The sequence below is a fragment of the Manis javanica genome, chromosome 3, assembly GCF_040802235.1.
Source record: "Manis javanica isolate MJ-LG chromosome 3, MJ_LKY, whole genome shotgun sequence".
NCBI lineage: Eukaryota > Metazoa > Chordata > Mammalia > Pholidota > Manidae > Manis > Manis javanica.
In genome coordinates, this window is record NC_133158.1 from 52,786,502 (window position 1) to 52,797,525 (window position 11,024).

Here is an 11,024-nt window from a genome sequence, read left to right on the forward strand (position 1 = left end):
TCTGTATTTTGCTTTAGGCAGGATGGCCATTTTGGCAATATTAATTCTTCCTATCCAAGATCATGGGATGAATTTCTATTTATTAGTGGAGGTTCCTATTTATTATCAGGAGGTTCCTGATATTGTTGATTTAAGCATCAAAGCTTTTTAAAAGTGTAACTGTTTGTATGGGAGTCCTTAAAAATTTATTGCATATTCACTTTCCTCTTTACCTAGAATAGACTGAGTTTATTTTATCTATCTCAATGCACAAAGGCTCTTAATAAGCACAGCTGCTCCTAGGCTCTGATGAAATGCAGAATGCCTTGGGACCTATTGATTTATGAAGGCCAGTTTGTCCTTGTGTACATCACTTATGGTGTCCATGTGCTTATCTGCTTTTTATACTCTGTTTTTCTCCCTTGCTGTTACAAGTTTATTGCCATTTGTCTTTGCTACCCTGCTTGCTTCTTTTTACTTCTGAGTCTTGACTTATGGGAGGTTTGTAAACCAGATGGTTAACTAGTAATAACATTGTGGCCACATAAAAAGCATTACTAGGCTATTAGTAAGCACCAAGAGACTCCCTTGTGTGTTGCACATGCATTTTGTGGCATCTGTTTTTCAATGAGCTTGCTTCTTGGCTAAGTCCTAAATAGTCAAAGTGGTTAGGTTTCTGCATTTTGGAGGCATGAGGTGGAATTGTAACATTTCCTGTTGTTTCATATGAATGGAAGAAGGGCATAAATATTTCTCAGTGAGGAAGGTGGCTGCTATATGGGATCCAGGAATCTATTTTCTGTGTTGATATCCTTCACAATGGTGAGCCTATTCTGTATTCATAATAGTTGCTAAATAAATAGTTGCAGTATTAAATCAGGTCTAATATAATATACTTGTCTAGATAAAAGTAAATGCCTCAAATTGTATTAACAGGAGGCTAAAAAATTAAATGTTTGAAGGGGAGTTGCTTTTCTTTTTGAAAAATTAAGATTTAAGAGAAACTCTATTTGTGAAATGTTTAAGGGTGCAGAGATGTCCCCTCTTAATCATGGTGCTATTTGTCATTGACTGCATTGATTGATGTAGAACTGCCCCAAGCACAGGGAATTTTAAATGAGAACAACACGTCGGTCAAATATCCCAGCCTTCAATTACTTCCTATATGTATAACTAAGAAGAGGTGCGAATGAAGTGAGCTTGGAATTCAGGTGAAATTCTATAACTAAGTATGCATCTAGAGAAATGGTTGTAGAAAAGATGCACACCTATGAATGTTCCCAAATGTCCATGGACTACTTACATGTCCATCAATGGCATAATGGATAAATTACTATATATTCAAGCAGTGGAATGCTATATAGTTACAAATGTTACATACAACATGGCTGACTTTCAAAATATAATTTTGAAAAATCACAGTAGAGTATATTCACCATGATTGCTTTTTAAAAAATTGAAGTATTGTTGATTTACAATCTTATGTTGGTTTCAAGTACACAACACAATGGTTCAGTAGTCACCCACATTGTCAAATCCCTATCCCCATTACTGCAGTTACTATCTGTTAACATACGAAGATGACACAAAATCATTCACTATATTCTTCATGCTGTACCACTATCTCTGTGACCAACTTTTATTATGATTGAAGATTTTTGTACCCCTTTATCACCCTTCTCCTCCTTATCCACCCACCCCAGCCCTCCCCCCATGGTAGCCACCAGTCACTTCTCAGTGTCTATGAGTCTACTGCTGTTTTGTTCATTTTGTTTTGCTTTGTTTTTATATTCCACAAATAAGTGAAATCGTATGGTATTTATCTTTCTTCATCTGACTTATTTCACTGAGCATAATACCCTCTAGGTCCTTCCATGGTGTTGAAAACAGCAAGATTTCTTTTTTTAATGGCTGAATAATATTCCATTGTGTATATGTACCACCTCTTCTTTATCCATTCATCTGTTGATGGACACTTAATGTTGCTTCCATATCTTGGCTATTGTAAATAAGGCAGTGATAAACATAGAGGTGCATATATCTTTTCAAATTAGGAATTTTGTTTTCTTCAGGTAAATTCCTAGAAGTGGAATTACTGGGTCATATGGTATTTCTATTTTTAGTTTTTTGGAAAACCTCTGTACTGCTTTCTATAGTGGTTACACCAGTTTACATTCCCACCAACAGTGTAGGAGAATTCCCTTTTCTCCACATCCTTGACAACATTTGTTATTTCTTGTCTTTTGGATAGAAGCCATTCTGACTTGTGTAAGATGATATCTCATTGTTTTGATTTGCAGTTCTTGATGATTAGTGACGTGGCACATCATTTCATGTGCCTGTTGGCCATCTGTATTTCTTCTGTGGAGACATTTCTGTTCAGGTCTTCCACTCATTTTTTAATTGGCTTATTTGATTTTTGGTGTTGAGGCATATGTATGAGTTCTCTATGTATTTTAAATATTAACCCCTTATCAGGTAAGTCATTTATGAGTATATTCTCCCACACTGTAGGATTCCTATTTGTTCTGTTGACTGTGTCATTTGCTGTACAGAAGCTTTTAGTTTGATATAGTCTCACTTGTTCATTTTTTATTTTCTTTTCCCTTACCCAAGGAGATATGTTCAGGAACAAAATATTGCTCATGCTTATGTTCAAGATTCATCATGCTTGCTTTTAGGCAAAGACAGCAGACAGGCGAATAGAACTACATTTTATTTGAAGTTGTACTTAGTGATGATAAAGCTGTGATGAGAAACATGGAGATTGAATCACTCAGGACAGCCTATGTACTGCTGCAGTCATCAATAGCCCCACATCTTCAGTGGTTTGAAGGAACAGTTTTATTTCTCTCAAAATAAATGTTGTCTTCATTTTAGGATCCAGGCTGATGAAGCAGCCACCATCCAAAACATTGCCAGAGGCAGACAGAAAAAGAGAATGTGGCAAAGCATATACTAACTTTTAAGACTTCTGCTCAGTCACTTCCGATCACATTGCACCTGCCAAAAAAGTGGCATGCCAAATGGAACTTCAGCTGTTGGGCAAGTGCATTTCTATACCAAGCAGCCAGAAGGAGAGAGACAGAAGAATTATCAACAAATGTAAATACTACCAAAGGGATGATTTACATGAAAATCAGGATACCTTTGAGAGGCTAGAAGGGAAATGCAATCTGGGAGGGACATATGAGGGCTTCTGAGGTATGTTAATGCTCTCTTTCTTGATCTGGTTGGTGAGTTCATAGAAATGAGTATTTACACTGTACCAATTTTTTCTTACAGTTATTTGCCTGCTATATTTCATAATGAAAGATAAAATATAACTGAAGAACCAATTGTAATACAGACCACATACCTGGTAATATAGAAAATATTTAGAAATATTTAAGAGAGAGTCAACTCAGAGGGAAGAGAAATGAAATGGAAAACTTTGCATTTCATTTTATACTCTTCTGTTTAAAATTATTTCTTAATGTAGATGGTTACTTATATAATAAAATATTTAAAAAAAAGAATAAAGAAATTAAGACGCAGAACAAAAATGTGCTCCTGGCCTCTGTGTGAGACATGTGTGTCTGCTCCACGACTCTAGGTTAAGATCAGTGCTGGAAAACGAGGGGAGGAGACATTGAAATTGTTTCTCAGAATGGGTGGAAGAGTGGACAGCCCTCAAAGTGGATGGGGAAGAAGGAACTTCACTCACAACAGCAGGAAGAGGCTTGGATGTGATTTGGCACCAAGCCATCCCAGAGTGTGGACCCCTCACTGGGGGTCACTAGCCAACAGCTCAGACCCTCGAAAGGCTCCAGGGAATAGAGGGGGAAGGACTTGGCCAATCTGTGTGAGGATGGGCCTCCAGGAGTGTCCCAACTGGAAATTTCCCTATGAACTGGGGGAGTAGTGGAAATACTACACTTGTAATTAAAGGTTAATTCCACAAAAAAATAGCACTGAATCTGTCTCTCTTCTTGGCTGTTGTGTAAATTTATCCATTAAGATGAACATTTAAAAAAACAACCCTTCATTTGGATTGAAATTCAGACCCAAAATGTGTAGAATGTAGCATTTGAATTATTACTGGAGGACGGCATAGGGCTATATTAGAGAACTAGGACAGAATGTTCTAGCAAGAAAGCATGAGACACAGATATGGGGGCGGAGACTGGGACAGGGAATTCACTTTAGCTGCATTCAGGGAACTTGAGGAGGAGTCGAAAAGAACGAGTACTTGGGTTCACGTATAGTTTCCTGTGGCTGCTGTAATAATTTACCATAGCCTGAGTGGGTCAAAATAATAGAAGTTAATTTTTTCATAATCTTAGAAGCCAGAAGCTCAATCTCAGTTTCACCAGGCCAAAATCAAGGTGTTGTAGGGCCGTGTTCTCTCTGGAGACTCTAGGAGAGAATCTGTTCCTTGTCTCTTTCAGCTTTTGGTGGCTGCCAGAACTCTTTGGCTTGTACCTGGATCACTCCCATCTCTGTGTCCATCTTCACATCCCCTTCTCCTCTCTGTGTGTCTAAGACCCTTCTTCCTCCCCCTTACAAAGACATGTGGGATTACATTCAGACCCCACCTGGATAATCCAGAATATCCCTATGTCAAGATCCTTGATTTAATCACACCTGCAAAGATCATTTTAATCACACCTCTGAAGATCCCTAGGTTCCAGGGATTAGGACCCAGTGTCTTTGGGTTGCCGTTACTTGGCCTACCAGAATCCATGTCATAAAAGTGGGTCCTCTTATAGTTTTTGTGCCTAGAAAATGAAAATTTGGGTAATGCAAGGACTCATGGACATTATTGTAACACAACCTGGTAACTAAATCCTGCTGCATCCAGCCTGGAAAGAAAGGATTTCTTATTGGTTTATTGTGCCTACATTGTGTCTTTGGGTAACACCACTATGTGGCCCTTGGACACTGTGACCCCTTCAAATCACTTCATGCCACCGGAAGAGTTTTTATTTTATAGCTCCTGGTACTATTAGGGTAGGAGACCCTTGTATTAGACTTACTGGGAGCCAGGCAGTGTGCACATCTAAAAAAAAGGGCAAAAATCTTTTCTGAGTTCAGTTTCCTTGTAAGTGAGCATCAAGTATATATATTCAGAATTTTAATTGTATTGATCAGCAGAACCACACAGTTGGTGTGGAATCTCTGGGAGTGATCCTGGTACACATATTCCATTTATTTCTGTCCCAGTTGAAATCAGTAGTGCAAATCACAAATAAGAAGAAAAAGCAATTTTATAAAATGTATTAGTATGAAAAGCAGTTGAGTTTTGTCAAAGAGAATAGAACAATTTATAAGAAGGAGCAAGTTATATATTTCTCATTGTGATCAATTTTTGATTCAGTAAAAAGTTGCTGCCTCTTTCTATGATTGTTTCTGATGCTTCAATCCTCACACTTTATGGAAATAATTATGTTCATCTCTCAGTTGAAAAAAGTCTTTTTCAAATTCTTAAAATAGTATTGTTTAAAACAGTATTTGTGTATGTGTGTGCATAGAAGTTAATAAGACAGAAATGGAAACAGTTCTTGTTTTCAGTATTTCCTTGGTTGCACCAGTTAAAAGTACATTGCTTTTGCATTTGCAGGTCTGTCAAAGTGCAAACCAAAGACTCCAGACCAGACACTGCCAGCTGATGCTCAGTGGGATAGCCATGGGTGAGTGAGTGAAGATAAGGCCCTGTTTAATGCCAGGTATATGAAGGCCAGTGGAATGGAATGGACAGCCCTTGCAAAATTACCAAGTTCAAGATGTCGCACACAGCAAAAATATAAAATTAAAAAAATGCTTCAACATTTGGGAAAACAATTTTATAAATCAATGTTGGAAAACAATACATTTTTATTGTGTTACCTGGTTTACAAGTGACATATATGATTTTCTTATGAGTCCTCAAATGGTTCTGTGAGACAAGGTAGAACCCAGTGCTTTTTCCACTACACCATGCTACTGTGGCAATTGACAAGTCTGTGTCAAAGGCTTAGCACTTATGTGACACATGCACACACACACACACACACACACACCCCTATTTACCTTTGCATTTGTTGTTTAAATGCCTGGACTGGAATGTACAACTTGCCCTAGTAAAGATAACATGTTGTAACAGGGAAATGATCTTTATTCTTAATCCAGAAAGATATCAGGACAACTTTACATTAAAAGATACAGACAAGGGATACTTTCTTCCTCCAGATTAATACTCTTCAAGAATGATGTAAAAGATCACTTGTATGGGAATCAAACTGGGATGCTTACTAAAGATTCAGATAAGGCAGAAATGGAAACAGCTCTTGTTCCTTCATCCTTTATGGAAATAATTGTGTTCATCCAGGTAAACAAATGAAAGCAAATGAAAATTAAGCATATTAATATTTGAGTATCATTGTCCTTGACTGCCTTACTCTTTGGTTGATGTATTTATTCCTTCCCTCTCCCTTTATTTCCCTGTTATCTACTACGTCCTTTGGAAACACCAACCAATGTTGCTGTGGCAAGGATCAATGGCAGACTTATTTTGTTGTCAGAGTCCAGCCCAGAACATATCCACATCCTCTTTGTTCACTAGGGATAGGAGGAGCAATTACAGACTGTTCTGAAGGCCTGCTGGGTTTGCTGGGTTTTGTTATAGAGCAGCACAGCTCAGAGCACTGGCTTCCGAGTCTGTTCCTTGGATGCGCTCCTCACAGAAGGCGGGGGTCAGACTTTGATGACTGAGCCACAGAGCAGAAGGAGTCTCAGGGAGACTCTGGTAGTTGTTTGGAGACTGAGATCCAATTCTGAATCCTGTGTGTGCCCCTCGTAAGCAGTGTCTGTCTAGGCAAACGAGATTGCCTTTTGGGTATGTGACTTATGCTTGGGATTATCATTTTTTCTTTTAAAAGTCCTGCTACCACTTCTACTTCAAATCACCCCCCACCTCTTGCCTACCTTCTCTCCTGCTACAAAATACTACTTTGCACAAGGTTTTGCTTTTTATGTGCTTTAGGAGAGCAAGCCTTAGAATCAATCACAAGGAAGAAAAAAGGATTGGTCAAAGCCAATGAAGAAGGATCTGTGCTCCTTGCCAAAGATTGGTCCAGGCAAGGTCATGTGATATCACTCTGACCAGTGCAATACAAGAGGAAGTCCGCAGAGGGGATTCTTCAGTCTCAAAAAATACATGGTCAGAGGAAGCAGTTCTTTTCTGCTGCTGACATTTTTGTTTCTGCATGTGATGCTTGGAACTGTGACAGTCATCTTGGGATAATAAAGGGAATTAACCTGAGGAGGCCATACTAAGGGTGGCAGAGAGGAAAGAGAAGAAACCTAGGTCCTTGGCAAACTAATGAGGCTGCCTAACTGACTAAGCCTACAAAATCCCCTCATCTTGGGACCTGTCATAGGAGATAACAAATCCTCTTAAGTCGCTTTGAGCTTGTGTGTGTATGTGTGTGTGTGCGCGCGCGCACGCGTGTGTGTACATGCCTGTGTCCTTGTTTGTGTTTACTTCCTAATGATACATACCACGAAAAAAGAACCAATTGACTCATGGTCTGGGTGGGAAGGAACATGGCAACTGCTTCTATGTGAGCTTAATGGACACTGATTAGAAGTTTGAGGAGGAAGCTTGCACTTTAGAATGGAGATTCCAGAGAAATATTTTCAAAAATTTACTATGTATCCACATCACCTGGGGATCTTGTACAGATCTGGTTGAAGAGCTCTGGGCACGGACCACAGATTCTGCATTTCTTGTGTGATCCCAGGAGATATCCCTGCTGCTGGTCCGCAGGCCATAGTTCCAGCCATTAGAGGCTACACTCCATACACCTTGATTTCCCTCTACCAGGTTGGTTTTTGGGACAGGTCACCAAACTTTGAACCAATTGCTATTCTGGAAAACAACCTCCTTTTTTTGTAGAAAGTTTGAGATTGAGTTCTGCAAGATAAAATACTGTGTGAATTTTATTGAACTCATAGAATGAAAATCTGAAAAATCTCACTTTGAGTTCGCGCCATTATGTAATCTATGACAGAGACGTTCCAGAAAGGAAATAGATTTTTTTTAAAGTGACATTCTGTTCCTTCTGTTATAGAATGCAATAGGAAATGGGTGAGCACACACCAGCAATTGAATGTAAATGTTTAGACAGCCACAGCGAACCTGGGATAATGGATGTTTCAACTCCAAGAAAATATGCTGTCATTTAAACTCAGAGATAATGCGTCCATCAATCCCTAGGAGCCATGTCTTTTCTGAGTAGTGGTGAAGGAATGACAGAGTGTCATTCCACATGAAATCTGACTTGTCTCATAGAAGTTATGAGGGCATTTGACCGGTCAAGGGTGCAGAAGCTGCTGTTAAGGAAAATTGAATGTATTTGTCCATATGAATGTTGAATTGCAGCTTTAGTCTCGGGAGCCCTGTGATTCAACTAAATCACTTTCCTTCATTTATTCATTAATTCACTGAACAAATATTGAGAACCTACTATGGGCTGTGTACCATGTTAGGTATAAGAGAACCAGATGTAAAAAGATAAGGTCTGTAATCTTGAGGAATTTAAATGCAAACAGTGAGAAAGGCTGACATGGAGGCATGTAGGACTTGTAGTGAAGGAAGCATTTAAGGCTGTTATGGGACAGCAGGAAACATTCCCTAGGGAAGTAATGTTTTGAGCTGTGACTTGAAAATCAGTCAAAGATGGCAGGAAGGCTGCATGGGAGTAGGGTCGGAGAAAGTCATTGTAGGAAAAGTTAAAATTACGTGCAAAGGCATATAGGCATGTAAGAAGTCACTTCAGAGCAATAGAAAACAAAGAACAAGGCAATGAGAAATTTACATGAAATTCGTGAAAATACATAGTTTTTTTTTATTGTTACTATGGTTTCTGTAATTTGTTATCCAGAAAACTAAGTTTAGTGATAGGAAGTCTTAAAACTGCATTGGACACCAGCAGGTTGGCACATGGGGATGCTCCTTTAATGTATGGTATGAACTGTCTTCCGAGGCAGACAGGACTGTGACCGATGAGATGGGCCGGTGTAGGGCAGTTTGGAGAAGTAGGCCCTGCAGGGCTCTGGAGGGCACCTGCCGCGTGTAAAAGGCCGAGTGGAACTGGAAATTAAACTCTGTTCCTCCATCCCATACCTCACAACACACATGTGGCAGGATTTGGTCTATAGAGGCCTCATGTTTTGGCTCCTCTATGGGCTTAATATTCTTTTTAGAGAGAATATTCTGAAATTAATCCCTATTGATGTTTTTGAGGCTAGGGGCATGGGGGGACTTCAGTCAGGTCTGGGAGGCCTGTTTTGGACTATGCAATTAAATTTGAGTCTAGAGATAAAAATTGAGTGATAGGAAAACTCAAAACTATCTTGGAATCATCAAAAGTCATCAACTTGTACACTGAGATTTGTGCATTTTAATGTCTATGCTTCAATAAAAGAATTACAAATAAAATGAAAAGAAGCAGTTGTTCGGTGGAAGCAATTTCTTCTTTGATCTTATTTTATTGTATTTCCAATATTCAGATAGAAAGAAAATAATCTGAATGTTTATAAATCACATATGCCCGATAAAATCTTGGGATCAACCTTCTGTATAATTAAACACAATGTAAAAAAAGTTACATTGGAATCAGCAAATTGGTGCGTAGGTATCATGGCTATAACTGGCTTCCCCGGAATTTGAGCTCACAGTATGACCCTCTCTCTGCTTTAAGTTAATAAACAGACTTTCATAAGCAGGGTCACTCTTGTAAAGCAACTATCTGTTTTTGTCTCTTAACGTTTCACTATTTCCCCCAGATATATGCAACATTTCATAATTCTGGGTGTCTGACTCCTGTGCTGATGCTAGTCATGGAGAAGGGAGCCAAGTGCCAAAGGATTTAGTGGGGTCCAAACCCTTCAGTGCATTTTAGCAGTCTTAGGAGATGTTGAGATTGTTAACAAAAACCTGGGGATGGACCTCAGTCTTTGGATTAAGGGAAACCTATATTAGCAATGTGATATATTCACTTCACCCCTGCTGCCCTGACAGCCCCCTCCACCGCACTTATTACTCTCAGTACTTAGGGACTTGAACCTGGGAGAAAGTCTGAAATGCATTGGAAAAAATGTATCGTCCCTTTTAATTTTAACCTTCATGAACAGTATCTTTCTGAAATCTATATTTATCAGCCCTGTTGACTAAAATATATAAGATGTGGTTTTTACCTTTTTTCAGAATGCTTTTATGACTATATTTTAAACACTTTTTTGTCCATGCCACTTAAATGATTATATAATATTCAATTGCATGGAAATTTATAATTTACTTAATAGTTTTTCCATTGCTGTATGGTAAAGCTGTTTTGACTATTTTTTTTCTTTTTATGGGTGCTGCCATGGTGAGCAGCTTTATACAAGCTGTTATTAAGCACATAAATTATTTGGAGTTATATAAAATCCGGCACCTTCAGGGCCACTGAAGAATATTGGGTTCCTTGGCATTACACTAAAAGGTACACGAGTTATGCTTTTGATTCTCATAATCTCCTTTTTCAATTCTCCCTTAAAGTCAGATTGTTCATTGCTTCGAGTGTGCCTGCTTCGTTCAACTTTTATCTCCTCAACTCCCATTTTTCTCATCCTTCTAATCAGCTGTAAAAGGGAAGCCAGGTAACTGAGTGTGATATACTTGGCATTTGAGGAAAAGTAGGTGCGGAGTAAGTACCCTGCAGGAGAAAACTACGCCAGTTTTATTAAATAGAATTATCTAGATCAGGTTATTTATTTATTTGTTTTTTCAGGTTATTGTTTTTAACAAAATTTGGATGTCTTGGATGACGTTCTTGTTACTTTACTAAATTAAAAAAGTCTAAAAATAATGAGAGGGTTTCAGTTGTGGTGTGTCCCTGGTAACAAAAAAAGTCCATTGAGATTTTTGAGTGAGAGGAAATACCTTTTTTATGTCTGGGTGAAGTGGTATGAGTTCAGGAGAGGTTAGGAAGAAAGGAAGCTCTAGAATTTATGGGTTTGAGGAAAAGGAATGATCTGCT

The 11,024-nt window shown here is 38.6% G+C and overlaps 1 long non-coding RNA gene across 1 annotated transcript in view; it reads left to right on the forward strand.

Moving 5' to 3' along the window:
- Positions 1-6,351, forward strand: part of LOC108392374 (uncharacterized) — a 105,597-nt gene extending 99,246 nt beyond the window's left edge. The window contains exons 15-16 of the long non-coding RNA XR_012129160.1: positions 2,860-3,183; positions 5,582-6,351. This is a non-coding gene — a long non-coding RNA (uncharacterized lncRNA). The remainder of the gene's footprint in view (positions 1-2,859; positions 3,184-5,581) is intronic.
- Positions 6,352-11,024: the final 4,673 nt, after the last annotated feature.